The sequence below is a fragment of the Pelophylax lessonae genome (genome assembly GCF_965119305.1).
Source record: "Pelophylax lessonae genome assembly, chromosome: 6".
Lineage (NCBI taxonomy): Eukaryota > Metazoa > Chordata > Amphibia > Anura > Ranidae > Pelophylax > Pelophylax lessonae.
The window spans coordinates 43,119,476-43,141,039 of record NC_138773.1 but is presented as its reverse complement, the minus strand read 5'-3'; the positions used below and the strand labels follow the sequence as shown (position 1 = coordinate 43,141,039).

The 21,564-nt window shown below is 41.4% G+C and overlaps 1 protein-coding gene and 1 pseudogene across 2 annotated transcripts in view; both read right to left on the bottom strand.

Annotated features, from left to right (window-relative positions):
- LOC309558551 (uncharacterized protein) overlaps positions 1 to 21,564 on the bottom strand; it is a gene marked incomplete at its 3' end in the record, with an annotated part of 193,390 nt that overhangs the window by 51,524 nt on the left and 120,302 nt on the right. The window lies entirely within an intron of this gene.
- On the bottom strand, positions 4,971 to 7,194 carry LOC309557946 (E3 ubiquitin/ISG15 ligase TRIM25-like; annotated as a pseudogene). Its single transcript has one exon. The product of its transcript is annotated as an E3 ubiquitin/ISG15 ligase TRIM25-like (transcript).

Genomic DNA, 21,564 nt, shown 5'->3' with positions numbered 1-21,564 from the left:
GATAGGTAGCACTGATATGCAGCATTGGTGGGCACTGATAGGCACTGATAGGCTGCATTTATGGGCATTGATAGGTGGCACTGATGGGCACTGATAGGCGCACTAATGGGCACTTATAGGCATCACTGATGGGCACTGATAGGTGGAACTGATGGGCACAGATAGGCGGCACTGATGGGCACTGATAGGCAGCACTGGTGGGCAATAATGGGCACTGGTGGGCAGCACTGATAGATGCCAATGATGGGCACTGGTGGGCAGCACTGATGGGGAGGGCACTGGCAGGCAGCACTGATGGGGAGGGCACTGGCAGGCTCCCTGAGCCCTGATTGCCATCCCTGGTGGCCATGGTGGGCATCCCTAGGGTCATGGGTGGGCATCCCTGGTGGTTCTAGTGGCATCCCCCCAAAGGGTCTGCACTGGTAATCAATGCTCTTATTACCAGTGCAGACCCCCCCCTGTCAGGAGAGCCCTCCCTGCATGTTCCCGAGCTGGGGGCATGCATGTCCAGGCTGGCGGTGCTGTGATTCATTTTAGCACCGATCACTTAACCAAGAAGTACAGCCAAAGCTCGTTTGGCTGTACTTCTCATATTGATCACAGGAGTGCAGTTTGTTCTGCGACTTGTTTTTCGCAGAGAGTGGGCTGAAGTTCGCTCTCTGCTGACGTCACAGAGTCTGTCCAGGCTCCATGTCATCATGACCATGGAGTGCAGCTCTCTGTGCATGGAGCTCTGAGAACCGAGCGATCGGCGGTGTTCAATCGCTCGGTTCTCAGTGTTAGAGGCTCCAGGGGACAGATGCAGCATCGAACTGATGCTGCATTCACCTAGGTATGATTCTGGAAAAAAAAAACTACTCTTTTAACAGGTCCAGGACAATGATTTTTGGCCTGGAACTGCTAATCGGTTCTGGCTAATCAGTGAACAGCATGTGCCTGTCAAGTTCCTCCTCCCCAAACTCGCTCATCCATGTCTTTATGGACCTTGCTTTGTGCACTGGTGCGCAGTCATGTTGGAACAGGAAGGGGCCATCCCCAAACTGTTCCCACAAAGTTGGGAGCAAGAAATTGTCCAAAATATCTTGGTATGCTGACGTCTTAGGAGATCCCTTCACTGGAACTAAGGGGCGAAGCCCAACCCTTGAAACCCCTGAAAAACAACCCCACACCATAATCCCCCCTCCACCAAATGATTTGGACCAGTGCACAAAGCAAGATCCATTGAGATCCATTGAGACATGGATCAGCATGTTTGGGGTGGAGGAACTTGACTGGTCTGCACAGAGTCCTGACCTCAACCCAATAGAACACCTTTGGGATGATTTAGAGTGGAGACTGCGAGCCAGGCCTTCTCCTCCAACATCAGTGCCTGACCTTACAAATGCGCTTCTGGAAGAATGGTCAAACATTCCCATAGACACACTCCTAAACCTTGTAGACAGTCTACCCAGAAGAGTTGAAGCTGTTATAGCTGCAAAGGGTGGACCAACTCAATATTGAACCCTACAGCCTAAGACTGGGATGCCATTAAAGTTCATGTGCGTGTAAGGGCAGGCGTCCCAATACTTTTGGTAATATAGTGTGTATTGTACTAGCTGGACATCTGGATCTTCCCAATCACCAGGACCAGAGACTTCTTGTTATCAGATATCAAAGCTTTATTTTAACAAATGTGAGAACATTTAACAATGAAATTGCTGAACTTGTTACAATGAGTACACATGAAGATTTAATACACATAGGTTAACACGGTGAACTAGCTATAAAATGAAGGTTAGGTTAGAAATACATAGTTAGTTGAGAAGCTAAAGAATTAACCATCAAATGCCCACCCAAAACCACACATTTTAATATAGGCTAACACTAATTTTGCTGATTTAGATTTTATCCAGACCCCTTTTATCCTGAAATGGAATCTGAGTTTGTAGTTCAAAGGAAGTGTTTGAGACATACAGGGGTGTATTTATAAATATATATATATATATATATATATATATATATATATATATGAACGTACATGAACCACCTTACTAGCTAGGTATATAAAAAATACATTTTTCTATAGTACAAGTGGCAGGATGTGTCTTGCAGTATACATTGCCAAGTCCTGTGGATCAAAGTTAATGTGTCTGTGTGGTTAAGCTAGCAGCAAGAATAAATTTCAGCAATACAAGTTCTATGATATGAATTATATGAGGTACTGTATATACTAAGAGCAAAATATCGTATATATTACTTCTTTATACAATGGCTGACCACAGTAATATTATGGATATATCTCCATGATGAGGGCAAAAAGCCTTGCAGGTTACTAATTCCAACACATTCACTGATCTCACTGCGCAACATTCTGAAAAAAAATAAAAAATAAAACGCTAGAGAGATCAGCATGCAGGCAGGACACCGGGCTCATAGCCGATTGCATGAGAGACGGGAGGAGAACACCATACTTGCCAACTGTCCCATTTTTGCCGGGACAGTCCCGGCAAATAGGAGCCTATCCGGGTAATTTACATTGTCCCAGCAAGCGCCCGTTAAATGCCCGTTATGGGCAGCCGGTACCCGTAAAATAAATGGCTGTGGGCCGATATCGTAACTGCGCATGCGCAGTTACGTAATGGCCTCTGCCTGGTGCCATTAAAACCTAATTATACCAGATAGTATAATTAGGTTTTATCGTACTTATTTACATCTTGCACTTTATTTATATTTACATTTTACATTTTTTGTACGGTCACACCTGAGCACATTTCACACTTTAGAATTGCAGGGAATTGTGATGAGAATTTTAAACTTTAGGCAGAAGTAGTGCAGCTGAATTGGAGAATTATTCCAACTCTGCCACTTCACACTTCACTCTGCTTTATTCACATGTCTGTTACCAGATATTTTTGATCAGACCTCTATCAGATGTGGAAGTCCCCAGTCATTTCCCCATATTACAACACAAAGCTAGGCTGATGAGTTAGTGAGTGCATTGACCCATTCAGCAGAATAAACCTTTCTACATCAAATATTAGGATTAGCATTCTATTGGCCAGAATTCCAGCAATTAGAATGCATTAACACGGCTAAATGTGTGCTAACGCATTTTGTCACATTTGAACATTTTTATTCTCAAAAGCTCCTCCCCTGAACGCACATGTGATGTTTTTTTTTTGCCAGTAAACTCACCTGCCTTTTAAAGGGTAACTCCACATTCGTGGGGAAAAAAATAGCAAATTAAGAAAAACAATATAGCGTATACAATTGTGACACAAATCATATTGTAATTGAATGTTATTAAAAATTACCTTTCCTTTTCAATCTGCAGCCGTTGTAATTGTCTGAAAATGCAATGCAATATGGCTTCCTGGAACTGTTCTGTACGCAGAATGTATACTGACCACACCCCCAGAAACTTCATTTCCTGCATGTGTGATTGGCTCACCAATTTTCCCAGAAGTCTGCCTAAGATACAGGTCAGATTTCTGGCATCCCATGCAACATAAATGTCATTTTTGGTGAGATACTCCCAATAGGAATACGTCTAAAGGAATGCAGGCCCAGCAGATTTCCTCATTAATGCTCTGCAGGTGCACAGCTGATTGATAATTATGAAATCACTTCCATTCAATTCACATTGGCACAGAGAATTACACAGGGATTTCTTAGAATAATAAAAGGTAGGAATCTACAACAAAGTTTGTTATAATCCTTCCAAACGTACATAGATCACCCAGAGGGGATATGTTTTTTCTCAACAAAAGGGAGTTACGCTTTAACACCTTCCCACCTGGCTGTCTACCTGCTTTAGGCCCGGCGGGACGGTGTGTCATATGACGTCCTGTCAGGAAGCACTGCTCAGCGGCAGGATCTGTCACCAGCTGTGTTCTGTAGACATAACTGATCAGAGTACCGGCACGCCGCTGGTACCATGTGACCGCCGTGACCAATCACAGCAGGTTACATGACAGTTGTACACAATGGATGGCTTTCTTTCATGTCTTCCTTTCATGCCATTCATTGTCTAGAATTGTGTTGTTTGTTGTGATTAGCCAATTTGATCACATGGTACAAACAGGGCCAATCACAGCCCAACTGTATCATGTGATTAGCTTTGACCAATCACAGCTAAGCACAACAAAACAAACTGAATAATTCAGTTTCATTCAGTAAAATTCTTGCTTATAGCAATGTAATTAATTGCTATAAGCAAACATAATGTGTAAAGAAAAATCCTAATCAACTGTACAGTGTTGCTTTGGTAACATTATATTGCTCTGGTCAGTGCTTTAAAAAAAAACAAATCTGAAAAAACCCAATGTATTAAAACATTTTTTAAAAAGAATTACAAAAATTCAAAAAAATGTTTTTTTATTTAGTCACCAGTCAGTGTCTCTAATCATCACCACGACAGTTATATGACAACACTGTACTGCACTGGTGCCAGTATGTAAAAAAAAAAATGTGAACATTTTATTTTTTTATTTTCTAGTTTTCCAAAAAAATTTGGACAAAAAAATTACAACTTCAAAAAACTTGCCATGCCTCTTACTAAATACCTTGAACTGTCTACTTTCCAAAAAGGGGTCATTTGGGGGGTGTTCCTAATGTCCTGGCATTTTAGGGCCTCAAGAACATCAGGATTAAGTTTCATATATACCCCATAGTTTGTGGATAACTTTCCTACAGACTAAATAATATAAACTGATTTGGATTATTTTCACCAAAGAAATACATTTTGGCCTAAACCTATGAAGAACAATTACTTATTTGCAAAATCTTAAACATGGGGTTTTTTGTTTTAATTTTTAGTCTTTTTTTCATTTATTTAGCAAAAAAAAACTAAAAATTGATCAAATATCACCAAAATAAAGCTCTAGTTGTGTGAACAAAATTATAAAAATTTAGTTTCAGTACAATGTTGTATGACTGTGCAATTGTCATTCAAAGTGTGACAGTGCTGTCAGCTGAAAATTGTCCTGGGAAGGAAGGGGGTAAAAGAGCCCTGTATTAAAGTGGTTAAACTCCTGGAAACGCCTATAGTGTGCATGAACACATAGGCTAACATGGAGGGGAGTTTACAGGCAGAGAAAACCAATATCTCAAAACAGCTCAAACACCTGTAGGAGCTGCTTCTTCGAGCTGCAGTGTGCATGATGCCTTAGGCAGCAGTGCTGAGCTAGCATCCCCCTGTGGTTACTATGCAGAATTGCAGTCTCTCTCACTGGTCACTGCTGCTATCACTGTAGTAGCGCCAACAAATGCAGTCATTTTCAGCTTACACAGTTATTGTGGACCAAGCTGGACCAATGTAATTATGCAAAAAAAAAAATCATACCTAAACTTCACCTGTAAAATTTTCTGGGCCTCGGACACAGACACAAAGAGCCCCTCACTCCTTTTTCTTTATGTTTTCAATAAACATTGATGTCCCCTCTATGGAAAAGTATAACATGTGGTCCCTTCATACACTTTAAAATCCTCAAAAAAAAAAAAAAAAAAGTCAGTAAATTTAACTGACCTGACCATCTGAGGTCACTTTTGTAGGTCAGTAAAATTTCCTGTTCTGACACTGGAAGGGTTTACCTATAATATAGTCTTTTTGGAGGTCCTATTCCAAAATCCACGAGCATTAATATGGCATTAAAAAGGTGTGATGGTTACGTGTCCACATGCATATAGTCCACAGAGTGTATTTGTTGAAGTATTATTTTAGGATTGTGATTCTAGAACCCTCATATACATAGAAGGCAGCATGGAGGGGTTCAGTGAAGGTGGTGGTGAAGGTGTGAAGGTGTCTGATGGGGTCACACAGTTGGTAGAAGGAGAGACGCCCAGCTTCATATTCCAGGAATATCCCAAATGACCGCACAGGGGAATCCGTGGAGATTTGGGTTGGTATTTACACCTAAACACCAGGATCCCTCATTGTAACCAATGCGTGAGTCGTGTTTTATTGACTTCCTGTCCATATTATTATAGGCAACGCCAATACTACATTGCGTTCCCATCACCTCCACCTCCCAGTAGTTATTCCCCGATGAGAAGCTGCACTCACTTAATACATGGTGGGATCGGAACCTCTCTGATCCAGTGTCTTTAGTCTGACGTTTGTCTGTATAAATAGCAGATCTGAGGTCATCTGTTATATTAATTTTGTGGTGAGATGTCTTTATGTCCAGGGTGATCTCTGATTTCTTCATCTTTGGAAAGGCATCCTTTAACAACTGTTTATTCCGACCATCAGAGAATTGTAAGAGTTCCTTGTGCAGCATCTCGGAGATTGGTTTTTCATCGAACATATCGACGCTTATTTGGCCAAGTTCAACATTGAAGATCCCGATTAAATTAGTTCCCAGTACGTTCTTGATAAAACGTAATGGATCACTTATGTTAAGGAGCTCCTCGACGTGATCAATTTTCATGGACAACTCTTGCCTCTGCATCTCCAGCTTCTTTTTCCATTCAAAGAAAGAGCCTGAAACCTCTTTTTTCTGTGTGCAGACCTCATTCAGGACCTTCTTCTGAAGCTCCCCAAGGTTCTTCTTGATGTTTTGGATTTGGGAAATGATTGTTTTGTTGAAATCATTTATTTTCTTTCCCTGTGCTGCTTCTTGAGCCGGAAGCCTATGAATCTGATCCTCAATTTTATGTCTTTCCTTTCTCAGATTCTTTATAAGTGGAATTAGATATTCCTTCCCCTTCTCAGCAGAGTTTATATTCAGAGACATCAGACATCACCTCGTGCCCTTTGTGGTCTCCAGCTACGTAGCAGAGCAAACAGATGAAGACTTCATCCTCTGTACAGTAATGATCCAGGAGCTTCCAGTGTTCGGTACATTTCCTTTTCTCTGGGAATGCAGTGGGCTCTATCAGAACATGTTCAGGTGCAGTACTGTGGTTTGTTAGGTGTCTGGCACAAAGCAAAGCATCACAATGCAGACACGTCTTCTCTGCATGGGTATGGTCATCACAGTATGTACAAGGGACTGTCTCTTCCACACACAGCCGCATTTTCTTATGGAGCATCGGAGGCCGTTCCTCAAATTTTGTCCTACATTGTGGACAGAAATAAACTTCAGAACTTTTCTGGGTGTCTAGTTCATGCGAAATACAAAGTCTGCAAAATCTGTGTCCACACGGCAGTGACACTGGGTCTGTACAAGGGTCCAGGCAGATGAAGCAGCTCCGAGCTTCCATCACAGCTGCCATTCTGAAAATACACGATAGACGGAAATGTGCTGAGTACACAATGTACAGGGGTGGGAAATGAAACCACGTTCACCACAAGGAAGATTAAGTAATTTCACAAGACAGCCAAACCTTATACCAGTGTTTCTCAACCTTTTTTCAGTTGCGGCACCCTTTAAAATTCTGCACAATCTCGAGACACCCCATTCTAAAATGTAAAAAAATTAAAAGAAATTAAATAGTTTTACATATAGCAGCAACATCCATACACATGGGCCATTCAACGTTAGAAGTGATTTATTCCTCCACTATGGCAAACTGGTACTGACTAGTATTCTAGTGGGTCCAACCCGGTACTAGAAAAGTGTATCTAATAAAGTGGTCGTTGAGTGTAGAATGGAGCAGGGTGGAGTATAGAGCACACAGCACAGTATATAGCGTAGACCAGGGGGCCTCAATTAGGGTTCAGTGGAACCCTAGGGTTCTTTCATAAGTCGCTGGGGGATCCTTGAGCAATAAGCTGTTTCTACCTCTCAGATAAGTAACCACTGACACCCATTTTTTTTTTTGGATGGGACATTACTGAAGTTGAAGAGAAACAATGAATCTGGGGTCCATAAGGTGTGAGGTACAATTATGCATGAACATTTACATGATACACATGAATCAAGGGAAATTGCGGTGTAAATGAGTATATATAGCTTATACAGGAATCATCATAGACATATCTTAATTAGTTACCTCAAAAGGAGAGAGAGAACTAGAGAAAACAAAAATAATGGTTATATTATAAATTGCAATTACAAACACAGTATGTTTTGCCAATATACATTAGATAGAAAAATGTTGTGCGATCCTGAAATAAAGAGCACAGCATTTTCATAGGGGATAGAGAAAGTAGCACTCAATGAGAGAAAAAAAAAGGGGGGGGGCAGGATGATTATGGTAATTATAAAAATGATTTAAAGCTAATGCCCTCATTGAGGCCAGGATACCTCATGGCCTGTAACGAGTATATCCATCTAGTCTCAATCTGTATCAGGGTACGGTCAATATCCCCACCTCTTTCATAGGAAGGCACATGCTCAAGCCCAAAAAATCCACACAGTTTAAGGTCAAAGTTGTGGTAAAGTCCCATACGGCGACTTATAGGCGTCTCCATTTTTTTATTTCTGATCAGGGATACATGGTCCCTTATTCTTTTAAGGAATGGGCGTTTGGTCTTCCCCACGTAAAAGGCATCACAGTCACATTTAAAGAAATATACAACTCCTATAGTTTGACAGGTTATTTTATGTTTAGGGGATCAAGTGGACCCATTGGGAAGTTGAGTGGAGTTGCCCGTTCGAATAAAACAACAATAGTTACATCTTCCACAGGGGAAGGTACCTACCGGGTCAGGATTTGTGGTGATATGAACTGTATAGTGACTTCTTACCAGACTATCCTTTAGGGACCTCGAACGTCTATATGTAATTTCCGAGTGAGCTTTTCCAATAAGTTTCTTGATTGGGAAAGGTCCCAAGAACAGAGGTCCAAGCTTTTTGCTAGGGATTTTCAGTCTTAAATTTTTTGTTGAGAGCCAAACGAGGTCCCCGATAGCATACTGAGGAGAAGGTCTTCTGCGAAGATCATAGTACTTCTTTTGTTGACTTTGAGCGTGTGCAATGGTAGTATTAAGCAAACCCAGAGAGTCCTTTATTTGGGTAAGATAGTCTGAGGCTACTGGGTTATTTGAAGGAAGGATGCATGGTGGAAGAATAGAGGGATGAAACCCATAGTTCAAGTAGAACGGACTCTGCTTGGTCGTACTGTGGGTTGCGTTGTTGTAGGCAAATTCTGCCAGAGGGAGAAGATCCACCCAATCATCCTGTTGGTAAGAAGTGTAACAACGTAAATATTGCTCGATGCATTGGTTGACTCTTTCAGTCTGTCCGTTGGTCTGCGGATGGTAAGGAGAAGTGAGCTTCCGCTCAATTCGTAGTATGTGACATAGTTCTTGCCAGAACTTGGAAATAAATTGTGATCCACGGTCAGACAGAAGAGTTTTTGGGATACCATGTAACTTAAAGACATGTTTCATCAGGAGTTCTGCCGTTTGTTTGGACGAAGGTAGTCTGCGAATAGCAATGAAATGTGCCATTTTTGTCAGATGGTCCACTGACACTAAGATGGTATTAAATCCTTTGGAAGGAGGTAGTTCTACTATAAAGTCCAAGGACACAACTTCCCATGGAGTTTGGGGTATTGGTAGACTGCATAGTAGACCGGATGGTCTCGTAGTGTCAATTTTGGACCTGGCACAGACATTGCATGAAGAGACGAATTTTTGTATAGATGTTTTCATGTCAGGCCACCAGAATTGCCTGGTAATCAGATTAAGAGTCTTTGTCATACCCATATGTCCTGCCATAGGCACATCATGCGATAATTCCAAGATCTTGGTGCGCATGGTAGGTGGTATGTAAAGTTTGTCGTTGTAGTAGAGGAAGCCTTCTGCATCAGTATTTAGTTGTGGTGGGGGTGAATCCAAACTTATACCATGCAAAACCTCTTCCTTCAAGGAACGGACAACTCCAATAATGCGTTTGTGAGGTATTATAGGAACGGAAGGGATTTCGAAGTAGTTTTCTTCAGTTAGTCGTGATAGTGCATCCGCCTTTTTGTTCTTATCTGCAGGTGTGTAGGTCACTAGGAAGTTAAACCTTAGAAAGAATAGTGACCATCGTACCTGTCGGTGAGAGAGAGTTTTGTTAGTCTGAAGATATTGAAGATTTTTATGGTCCGTGTATATAAGTATTGGTAATCGGGTGCCTTCGAGTAGATGTCGCCAATTCTCCAGAGCCAATTTTATAGCAAGCAGTTCCTTTTCACCCACGGGGTAATTTACCTCTGGACTGCTTAAGGATTTCGAAAAGAAGGCGACTGGATGAAGTGGTGAAGTGTGAGTTGGTCGTTGGGAGAGTATTGCTCCTACTGCCATGTTTGACGCATCTACTTCCAGAATGTATTGGAGGGATGGGTCTGGATGGCGTAGTATGGGAGCAGAAGTAAACCTTGTCTTTAACAGGTGAAAAGCTTTATTTGCTTCATCTGACCATTTGAATGGTCTTTTAATGCTAGTGAGCTGTGTGAGGGGTCTCACAATGGCAGAGAAGTTTCTGATGAACTTCCTGTAGAAATTCTAAAATCCAAGGAATCGCTGTAGCGCCTTGCGTGTGGTTGGTGTAGGCCAATCCTGAATGCAGGATATCTTACTCATGTCCATCTTGATTCCTGTTTTGGATATGATGTAGCCTAGAAACAGTACTTCTTCTTTATGAAACAAGCATTTTTTCAGTTTCACATAAAGGTTGTGTGCAAGCAAACTCGATAATACTAGTCTTACATGTCTTATGTGTTCAGACAGGGATCGTGAATATATAAGTATATCGTCCAGATATACCACAACACAAACATCTAGTAAGTCTCTGAAAATATCGTTTATAAATCGTTGAAAGGCTGCAGGGGCGTTGCATAGCCCGAATGGCATTACAAGATATTCGAACAATCCGTATCTGGTTCTGAATGCAGTCTTCCACTCGTGTCCATCACGGATTCGAATGAGATTGTATGCTCCTTTCAGGTCCAATTTTGAAAAATAGGTAGCTCCACGCACCTGCTCAATGAGCTCAGGGATAAGCGGTAGAGGATAGCGATCTTTTATTGTAATAGCATTCAATTGCCTCTAGTCGATGATAGGCCTGAGACTTGAGTCCTTATTGCGGACAAAAAAGAGTCCTGCTGCTGTGGAAGAAGTGGAAGGTCTAATAAAACCTTTTTTCAAATTCTCATCCAAATAGTCTTTGAGATGGGAAAGTTCATCCTGCGAAAGAGGATAAACATGACCGAACGGTAATTTGCTATTTGGGAGTAGATCAATACTACAATCATAGTCTCGATGGGGAGGTAGTGCTTGAGCATTTTTCTCAAGAAAAACCTCAGAGAGATCCTGATAACATAGTGGTGCAATCTCATCTGTCACCACAGACAGGATCTTCCCGAAAGACGGGAGGTTACACGTACCCTCGCAATAGCAAGAGAGGAAGGCCAGGGTCCGTTCCTTCCAATCTATGGTTGGTTGATGTGTGTGTAACCAGGGAAGTCCCAAAACAATGGGAAAGTGGGGTGAAGGTATTAGATTGAAGGTAGTGGTCTCCATATGAGACCCGTTAGTAGTGACTAGGAGTGCCTGTGTCTGATCAGTGATCGGACCAGAGGATAAAGGAACACCGTTAATAAGACTCACTGAGACAGGTTTAGGTTTAGAAATAATAGGAACTTTATTTAAAGCAGCAAAACGTATGTCAATATAATTTCCACAAGATCCTGTGTCAATCATGGCCTTAGTAGTAATCCTGTTCTGGTCCCACTGTAATGTTAAGCAAACAAAAAGGTAAGGGTTAGTAATTGAAGTTGTCAATCCCCCTAGGAGGACATGTGAACACTCACCCTTCTTTTTGTAGACTAGGGGACAGACGTTTATCTTGTGATCCGGGGATGCACAGTACAAGCAGAGATTACCAGATTGTCTTCTGGCTCTTTCCATAGTTGATAGAGGTGGGCGTATGGTTCCTACCTCCATAGAAATGGGGTCAGCGGCCGAAATCCGAGAAGAACTGGATAATGGCATTCCCATTTTCTCAGCCTTTCTTTCTCGTAGTCTTCTATCTATGGTGATACTGAGTTGTATCAATGCATCCAGGGTTTTTGGCAGATCCGCTCGGGCGAGCTCGTCTTTAACGGCCTCTGATAGGCCAAGCCTAAATTGGGTTTTCAGAGATGCATCATTCCATTCTGAATCAAGGGTCCATCTCTTGAATTCTGCGACAAAGTCTTCCACAGGTCTCCTACCTTGTTTCAATGATCTTAATTGAAGATCGGCAGTACTCTGCCTATTGGGATCATCATATAGGCTAGTAAGTTCTGCTAGGAACAAGGCATAGGAGTTGAGAAGCTGATCGCTTTTCTCAAAAAGAGAGTCTGCCCAGGCCCGAGGATCGCCTGTTAGGTAAGAAATAATAGTACAAACCTTAATGTGATCAGTAAGGTAGGTACGGGGTTTTAGCAAGAAAAGTAACTCACATGCGTTTTCAAATTCGCGAAATTTTTTGCGATCGCCTGTAAATACCAAAGGAGGATTTATTTTGGGTTCAGGGGACTGAGCAGTGGTAAGTTGTGTCAGTCTAATTACCTGCTGCGACAGAGCCTGATTGTCTTCTTTTAATTCAGCAAGTGCGTGTATTAACGCAGTTACTTGTTGTTTTAATTGTGTCACCTGAGTGGTTATTTCTGCTGAATCCATTTGAGGTTCGTTCAATCTGTAACGCTCCTGCGTTTTATGTATGATGTGGATTTACAGCTGCAGAAATATTCCTCTTCAGTAGTCATGTAGAGAAACGCTGAGACACCAATCCCAACTCCCAAGACTCATCATGTGTGGATGATCTCAATTCAGCAAGTAAATACACACACTCAATAAGATGTTCCTAGAGTGACTTATGTATATAGTAACACAGTGATGATAGGCTGAAGAGACAGGTTGGGTAGAGATGGTAGATGACAGACACTTGAAAGGAAATGTTCTTGAAAGTAAGATAGTAGCAGATGGGATGCAGATAGGTTAGCAATCATGTATGGTAGCAGATGATAGAGTAGCAGGTGAACATACAGGAGAGACCAACCCAGTGCAAGAGCAGATGGTAGTAGGCTCAAGAGCTAGCAATCTTAGATAATGCAGATGTAATAATAGTCCTTAGTATGCAGAGCTAGATAGTGTAAGCTTTAGTATGAAGGTTATAGAGGTTTCCCCTGTGGGGTACTTATCACTAGTAGCAATGTAGCAGAGGAGAGGTTCGGCAAGAGCGGATGATCCGGTAGCGGGATACAGGGATCAGCGCAGCGTGGTTCCGACAGCGAGGTATGCTTGCAAGCATGAGAGCTTCAAGACAGGTTAGCATCAAGGCACAAAGCAGGGTAGTCGTGAGAAGGGTGAAGGTGAAAACAGCATGCCAGGGGTGATCGGGTGGCGAGACACAGGATCCGAAAACAGAGGTTCAGGTAGCGAGATACAGGAACGTGTAGATTTGACATGCTGAACTCAGAGATCAGGACGCTCCAACCATGACGGTTGAACGAACACATGTGAGTGAAAGCTGGTGATTTAAATAGCTGTTCAGTCCGGCGCTCAGTGATGACAGCATCAGTCTTAAAGGTGTATGCGCACCTTACCAAAAGAGAATGGTGGGGCGCATACACTTAAGAAAAAGAGTAATTAGGGTACCCAAAGGTACCAGAACATTACAGCTAGCCCGTGAGGCTCTAGGGAGTGAGCGCGCGCCGCTGGAGGCGCGCTCCCGCTTGCTCACGGACCCCCCCACGCGTGTGCCCAGAAATTCCCGATGTCCGCCGGGCACTCGCGGTTGTCCATTACAGAGGGAGAAATGCAGGCGGCTAATGTAAACACAGCCGCCTGTCATTCTCCCCTGTGTAAGAATTGAGATCATACGGTTCTGCTATGTAGGACCGTTGATCTCTGTTCTTACACCTCAAGCCACATCCAATCACAGTTAGAAGCACGCCCCTAGGGACACACTTAACCCCTCCCTCTCAAAAAAAAGTTAACCCCTTCACTGCCAGTGTCATTTTTACAGTAACAGTGCATATGTATAGCACTGATTACTGTAGTAATGTCACTGGTAACCCCAAAAGTGTCAAAAATGTCAGTCAAGTGTACGATCTGTCCGCCACAATATCGCAGTCCCGCAAAAAAATCGCAGATCGCCGCCATTACTCGTTAAAAAAAAAAAACAACAAAAATGACAAAAATAACTTTTGCGCAAACCAATCAAAATACGCTTTTTGCGATTTTTTTTACCAAACATATGTAGCATAAAACAAATTGGCCTAAAATGTTAAAAAATTTTGATTTTTAAATTTATTTGGGGGGAATTTCATATAAAAAAATGTGAAAAATATTGTTTTTTTTTCAAAATTTACGCTATTTTTTTGTTTATAGCGCATGATCAAAAAAAGGACGTCAAATTCGTTTAGGTACAGCGTTGCACGACCGCGCAATTGTCCGTTAAAGTCATGCAGTGCTGAATCGCAAAATAGGGCCTTGTCAGGAAGGGGGTAAAATCTTCCGAGGCTTAAGTGGTTAAAAGACACACTTTCAAGAGTTTTTATTTCTTCTTCAGATATTGCTTCAGACCTGAGTAAGAGGAAAACTCTTAAAACATTTTCTTTATAGTTAAAAGCAACTTTCGCAAACAGTTTACACAGTAATAACCCCTAGTATTGGTCCCAGTTTACACAGTAATAACCCCTAGTATTGGTCCCAGTTTACACAGTAATAACCCCTAGTATTGGTCCCAGTTTACACATTAATAACCCCTAGTATTGGTCCCAGTTTACACAGTAATAACCCCTAGTATTGGGGCCAGTTTCAGCCTAGTATTGGTGCCAGTTTATACAGTTATAAAGCCTAGTATTGGTGCCAGTTTACGCAGTAATAAAGCCTAGTATTACTGCCAGATTATGCAGTAATAAAGCCTAGTATTACTGCCAGTTTACACAGTATTAAAGCCTAGTATTGGTGCCAGTTTACGCAGTAATAAAGTCTAGTATTAGGGCCAGTTTACGCAGTAATAAAGCCTAGTATTAGTGCCAGTTTACGTAGTAATAAAGCCTAGTGTTGGTGCCAGTTTATTCAGAAATGAAGCCTAGTATTAATGCCAGTTTATGCAGTAATTAAGCCTAGTATTAATGTGCCATGCTCTCAGCGCGGAGGAGGTAGGGAAGAATAGTGATACCTGCCAACCACAGTGATGAAAGTATTAAGGCCAGTCGTGACAGTGGTGGCGGTCTTAACACTTTTATCAACTTCATGGGAAATCTTTATGATTTTCCCGTGGGTCTCCTGATGCACTACAGTACAGCGCACCTGTCCATTCGGGACTCCTTCCCTCCGCTACACACCATGGAAAAAACTAACGGGGAAGGCTGCTACAGTGCACCTCTCCATCTGGGACGCATGCCCCTACAGCAGGGATGCCCAACTTTTTGAGGAGTGAGGGCCACTTTAGCGACTTGGCAGCTGGTCACGGGCCACAATGAGCACAGATGACAGGTCTATGTCCACTCAGCATATGCAGAGCAGAGAAGGACACAGCCCGCTCTACTCTATGGGTCCCCCAATCCGATCTGCGCAAACAGAGGATCCCTTCTGTTTTTAAAGTGGATCGGATTGGAGATAGGTGGGTGTAAATGGACAAAAGTCAGTTTACTTTTCCTGCTATATAGAGGTGAATGGAGGGTCTGATTGGGTCCACCTGAAAAACAGACATGCGGACCCGATCGGACTAATCGTGTAAAGTGGCCTAAGTCTGCTTTCACACATATGCACTGCGGTTTACCTGCACCTCAACTGACCTCCATAATCACATCTTCCTCAGGATTCCTGCAGGTATCGCTGGCTCCTCTTGTTCCCCAGGCGGGTATGGCTGGTGGCTGCTGCTGATGGTCCTCCAGGGCTGGTACTGCTGGTGGGTACTGCTGGTGGGTATTGCTGGTGGGTACTGCTGGCTTGGACAGCTGGCTCCCCTTTTTAGGCATCGTCCTTCCTCCATTCATCATTATACATTATTTATTTATTTTTTAGTTTTATTCCCACACTTATGTATAAGGTTTTATATTTATTGCGTTTTAGTTATTCTTTCTTTTTTATTATATTTTATTTTTATTTTTTGAGTTCATTGTTTGAATGTGGAGCTTTTATGTCCATCTGATGTAAAGTACCTTTTGGGTGCCTTTTTCACAATGGATACAATTCATATTAAATATATGTAGACTTTATATAATATATAAGTCATTGCACACATACTCTCTTAAGTAGCTCGTAGCTTATTTTTCATGTACATATTTCCCTATCTTCTGATCTGTTCATTGTTCCATTACAATTGGTCTAATTGCCAGTTACTGTTGCCCTTACTAAAAGATCACTTCCATAAAGAGGCTTGGCTTGCGCCTCCTCTCTGTTGTTCCTTAATCGGACCAATAGAGAGGCTTGGAATGCATGCCTACAGCCAGTGTCAATCTCCTATGTCCTCAAAAACGAGGTTTGGAGAGCATGCACGTCGCCATCTTGATACATACAGGAAGTGTCGGTAAGCACGCGATACAGCCAAATTCTGGTTTTACATGCGAGTCTAATTGTGGGGCCCCCCCAAAGGTATTTATTACAGAAGCACCAGTAGCATGACACCCCAAATGATGTCTTATGAGACTAAACGCGTCGGGTCAGCTACAGGTGTTGCTCTTACTTTGTCCAGGATTCTACATACTACTTACAAGCACTTTTTCATATTGAATACTGTATGTGTTCCTACTTTTAGAATAAATGGTTTTATATTGGTACACACTATGTGAGCTTTTTGTTTTATTGAGCTTATGTGGAGGACATCCCAGTTGTAATCCCAAGAGGACATCCATTGATACTTATGCATGGTTAATGAGAGGTGTTTGGAGGTTGTTGATGATCACTGAAGGCATTCCAGAGTCAGAGAAACTGTGACAACTATCCATTTCTATATGCGTGAGTGACCCAAAGAGTGTAACCTCTATTGGGTCCTATTTTTCTGATAAGCCGCCTCCTTACCTTACACATCGGTGGTGGTCACATACACCAGTGATAACACTATAGATATCATATCTAAGGAGATTTTGCACTTTGGTGGATTTTCCACGAGCCACAGAGATTGTCTTATCAACTCTCTTTGAACTGGATGGACTTTATTTCTAATTATTTTTATTAATATCATGCACTTTATTAATCACAGATATGGTTTATGCAGCAATGCACTTTAACCACTTTAGCCCTGGAAGGTTTTACCCCCTTAATGACCAGGCCATTTTTTGCAATTCGGCACTGCGTTACTTTAACTAACAATTGCACACTGACTAACTTTAACACTGTACCTAAATACAATTGATGTCCCTTTTTCCCACAAATAGAGCTTTATTTTGGTGGTATTTGATCACCTCTGCAGTTTTTAGATTTTGCGCTATAAACAAAAAAAGAGCGACAATTTTGGGAAAAAAAAAAAAAACACAATATTTTTTACTTTCTGCTATAAAACATTCCCAATAAAAAAATTTAAAAAAAAATCTATTTTTTTGTATCAGTTTAGGCCAATTTGTATTCTGCTACATATTGTTGCTAAAAAAAAAAATCCCAAAAAGCGTAATTTAATTGGTATGCACAAAAAAAGTTATACCGTTTACAAACGTTGGGATAGATTTTTTGACTTTTTATTTTATTTTTTGATTTTATTAGTAATCAGCTATTTTTAGCATGACTGCGAAATTGCCGCGGACAGATTGGAAACCTAACTGACATTTTTGATACTTTTTGGGGACCAGTGACACCAATACAGTAATCGGTGCTAAATAATATGCACTGTTACTGTATAAATGACACTGGCAGGGAAGGGGTTAATACTGGGGGTAATCAAGGGGTTAAATGTAAGCCTAAATGTGCTTGTGAACTGTGGGGGGCTCTGTGACAGGCATACAGAGATCGGTGTTTCAGCTTAGCCTGTGTGATGGACTGTGTTGTGTGGCTTTGTTTACATAAGCAGGCGGCTCTCCTGTCAGTTTCTCTGAAGATCGCGGGAGGCCGGTGGCAATCATGCCCTCTCCTCCCGCGGTCTGGCTCCCGCTGTGTCTAATCACAGCGGGAGCGCAGCTCCAGGCGTGTGCGCGTGCACATAATCACGTAGATTTACGTGATTATGAGCAGCCGAGCCTCCCTGCCACAGTAAATCTGCAGGGGAAGTCCACAAGTGGTAATATTCAATTTTCAATATTTTTGCACAATTCTTGCACAATTTGCACACAGTGACTTTATTGTCTTAATGAATTTTTCACATATTTATTGTATATATTTATAATTTATTATTTATACCAGCGCTGCATTATTTTTATGATTGGTTGTTATGAATGGTCTTTCGTTTTTGCTGGCTGCAGGTTATTATTATTTTTACTAAGACAAAAAAAGGGATCAGGTGCCTAGGACCTCAGAGGTTAAATAATCAAGGCAAAAAATGCTGCTAATCTGCTGCAGATGTACTACATATAGATAGGGGGATGAAATGATCAGCGCAAGTTTATGTGATTCCCAACAATGAGAAAGGTGCTGCTGCACCAATGAATTTAAATAGCTAATTGTGCGAACATATATGTGTGTGCAATTTGGAAAAGTGCTAATGTGCCAATAAATGGTTATACATGTGATAAGAAACAAAAATTGTTTTTTAAAAAAGTGCAAGTGCAATATTGCAAAAAACTCAGTTCTGAAAAGTGCAGTACATTTAGTAAATAAATAGCTTCCGCTCCGGGAAGACGTTGAATGACGAAACTAGTAGGGCAGGGCTAGGACACTGGGGAAACACCGCATGGACAGGGATCTCTATAAGGCAGAGATTCCTAGTGTCAGGCTGACACAGAAATATATTACCCTCATCCTGTATTATCTGGAGAACAACAAGCTCATGAAGGATTAGAAGCTATAACCATCATGCGGGGCAATAATTGATAAGCGTGATTGCTGGTCTATAATTTGATCAGGTGAGTCAGATTTGGTGGAAACGGTGGAGCACATATGGTGTGATTCCTTCACGTGTGAACACTGAGAATATCTATCTGTTGGATTCTAGCGCTAGTTGCAAGTTTTTTTCACTTAGGACTTTTTCTTAAATGGACTAATTATTGATTATTGAATGATTTTTTAATCGAGTATTGATTTCTTTACTCTATGCAGTTTGATTTAAGAAATTTTTATAGCGATTCATTGCACTTTTTCCTTTTAGGATATTGATTTATTGATGTTTATCCAGCAATTTATTTACTGAATGTACTGCACTTGCACTTTTCAGAAAAACTGAGTTTTTTGCAATATTGCACTTGCACTTTTTAAAAAAAACTATTTTTGTTTCTTATCACATGTATAACCATTTATCGGCACATTAGCACTTTTCTAAATTACACACACATTTTTGTTGCCACTATTAGCTATTTAAATTCATTGGTGCAGCAGCACCTTTCACATTGTTGGGAATCACATAAATTTGCGCTAATAATTTCATCCGCCTATTATTGTTAGCGTGGTCAATTTTCTATATCTTGGCTTCCCTTAGACACCAACGGAATGTGACAGGAGTGGCACTGGAGGAAGCATGCGGCTGCAGTAGAGAGCAGAGCCAATGCCTCCTGTATGGCTCCTGTCACAGGTGGAGTCCATTTCATATCACTCCGCCTGTGACAGGAGCCGGACTATACAGGAAGCAGCAGCTCCGCTTTCTCTAGTGCCGGCTCCGTTCGCCCCAGTAATGCTCCGGGATGGCAGGTCGGGATTCCGCAATCTGGGCTTACTGACCCCGCCATCCCAGAGCAGGAGGGGGATCCCCCCCCCCCCTAGTGACGCCACTGCCAACTCTGATTGTTATTACAAGAGAGCCGACTGTTGACTCTAAAAACATTACCCCAGTACAACCCCTTGACGTCAAATGGCGTACAGTTACGTGATTTGATGGCAGATGTGTAAGAACAATTAGAATAAGGTAAAGAACGAATAAGGAAAAGGTCAGAAAATGAACATAGGCAGAGAAAAATGTCCCAAAATGAGTGGTTCCACGTTACATAATACACAGCACAGCCAAAACAATGTACATATTCTATAAAGACAGTAAACAGGTTTTTTTTTTTTATTTAATAAGGAAACACATATTGTGCCCCTGGCTAAAAACCAGAAAAACTTCTGATGTCTAGTAGATATGAACTGTCACAAGATCAAATTATCTTTTTCTATCTGGTTTACAGTCATGTAAGGAAAAAGTCGCAATGGGCCTAATTCAGTATAAGTTTGGAGTAGAGCTGCTCACTTCTCCAGAAATAACTCCAGCCTAAACTCATTGCATCCTAATTAGGTAAGTGGCTGGAGTTAAACCTTCAACTAGGTGCTTTAGTGAATTCGGAGTTGGAGTTAACTTAGACTGAATTCGGGTTTGGAGTTAACCAAATTCCCTTTGTGTTTTTCATAAAAGGAAATTTGTCTATTCTGAATCACTATTACACAGCAATGTCATCTATTATGGTTTATTTTAATTTTAAGGTATAGTTATGTATCTTATGTGTTTTAACCTTTAGGCCCCTTTCACACATGCTGTCCGTTTGTCCGTTTTTCATCCATCCGTTGACGGATGAAAAACGGACATCAATGCATCTCTATGTAAAAACGGATGACAACTGATGATCATCAGTTAACATCCGTTTTCATCCACTTCCGTCAATGTCCGTTTTTTTGAACGGATGAATGCCCTATTTTTCATCCGTCAAAAAAACGGATCGGACGAAAAACAGATGACAACGGATGAAAAACGGATGTCAACTGATGACAACGGATGAAAAACTGATGTCAACTGATGACAACGGATGAAAAACGGACGACAACGGATGAAAAACGGATAACAACTGATGAAAAACGGATGAAAAACGGATAACAACTGACGAAAAACGGATGAAAAACTGATGACAACTGACGAAAAACGGATGAAAAACTGATGAAAAACGGATGAAAAACTGATACATTTGACGTGACTGAACTGATGAACTGAACGGACTGTATGTGTGAAAGGGGCCTTAGATTTACTAATAGCAGACTACACAGCTGTCTAATTAGCAGTCTTCATTCTTAGGCCCCTTTCACACATGCTGTCCGTTTGTCCGTTTTTCATCCATCCGTTGACGGATGAAAAACGGACATCAATGCATCTCTATGTAAAAACGGATGACAACTGATGATCATCAGTTAACATCCGTTTTCATCCACTTCCGTCAATGTCCGTTTTTTTGAACGGATGAATGCCCTATTTTTCATCCGTCAAAAAAACGGATCGGACGAAAAACAGATGACAACGGATGAAAAACGGATGTCAACTGATGACAACGGATGAAAAACTGATGTCAACTGATGACAACGGATGAAAAACGGACGACAACGGATGAAAAACGGATAACAACTGATGAAAAACGGATGAAAAACGGATAACAACTGACGAAAAACGGATGAAAAACTGATGACAACTGACGAAAAACGGATGAAAAACTGATGAAAAACGGATGAAAAACTGATACATTTGACGTGACTGAACTGATGAACTGAACGGACTGTATGTGTGAAAGGGGCCTTATTCATCTGAAACTTTCAGGCATATCTGATTATATTCAGCACTTTGGTGTAGTGGGCTAAGCTCAGAGCCAAACATTGCTAGGTCATGAGTTCAGGGCCCA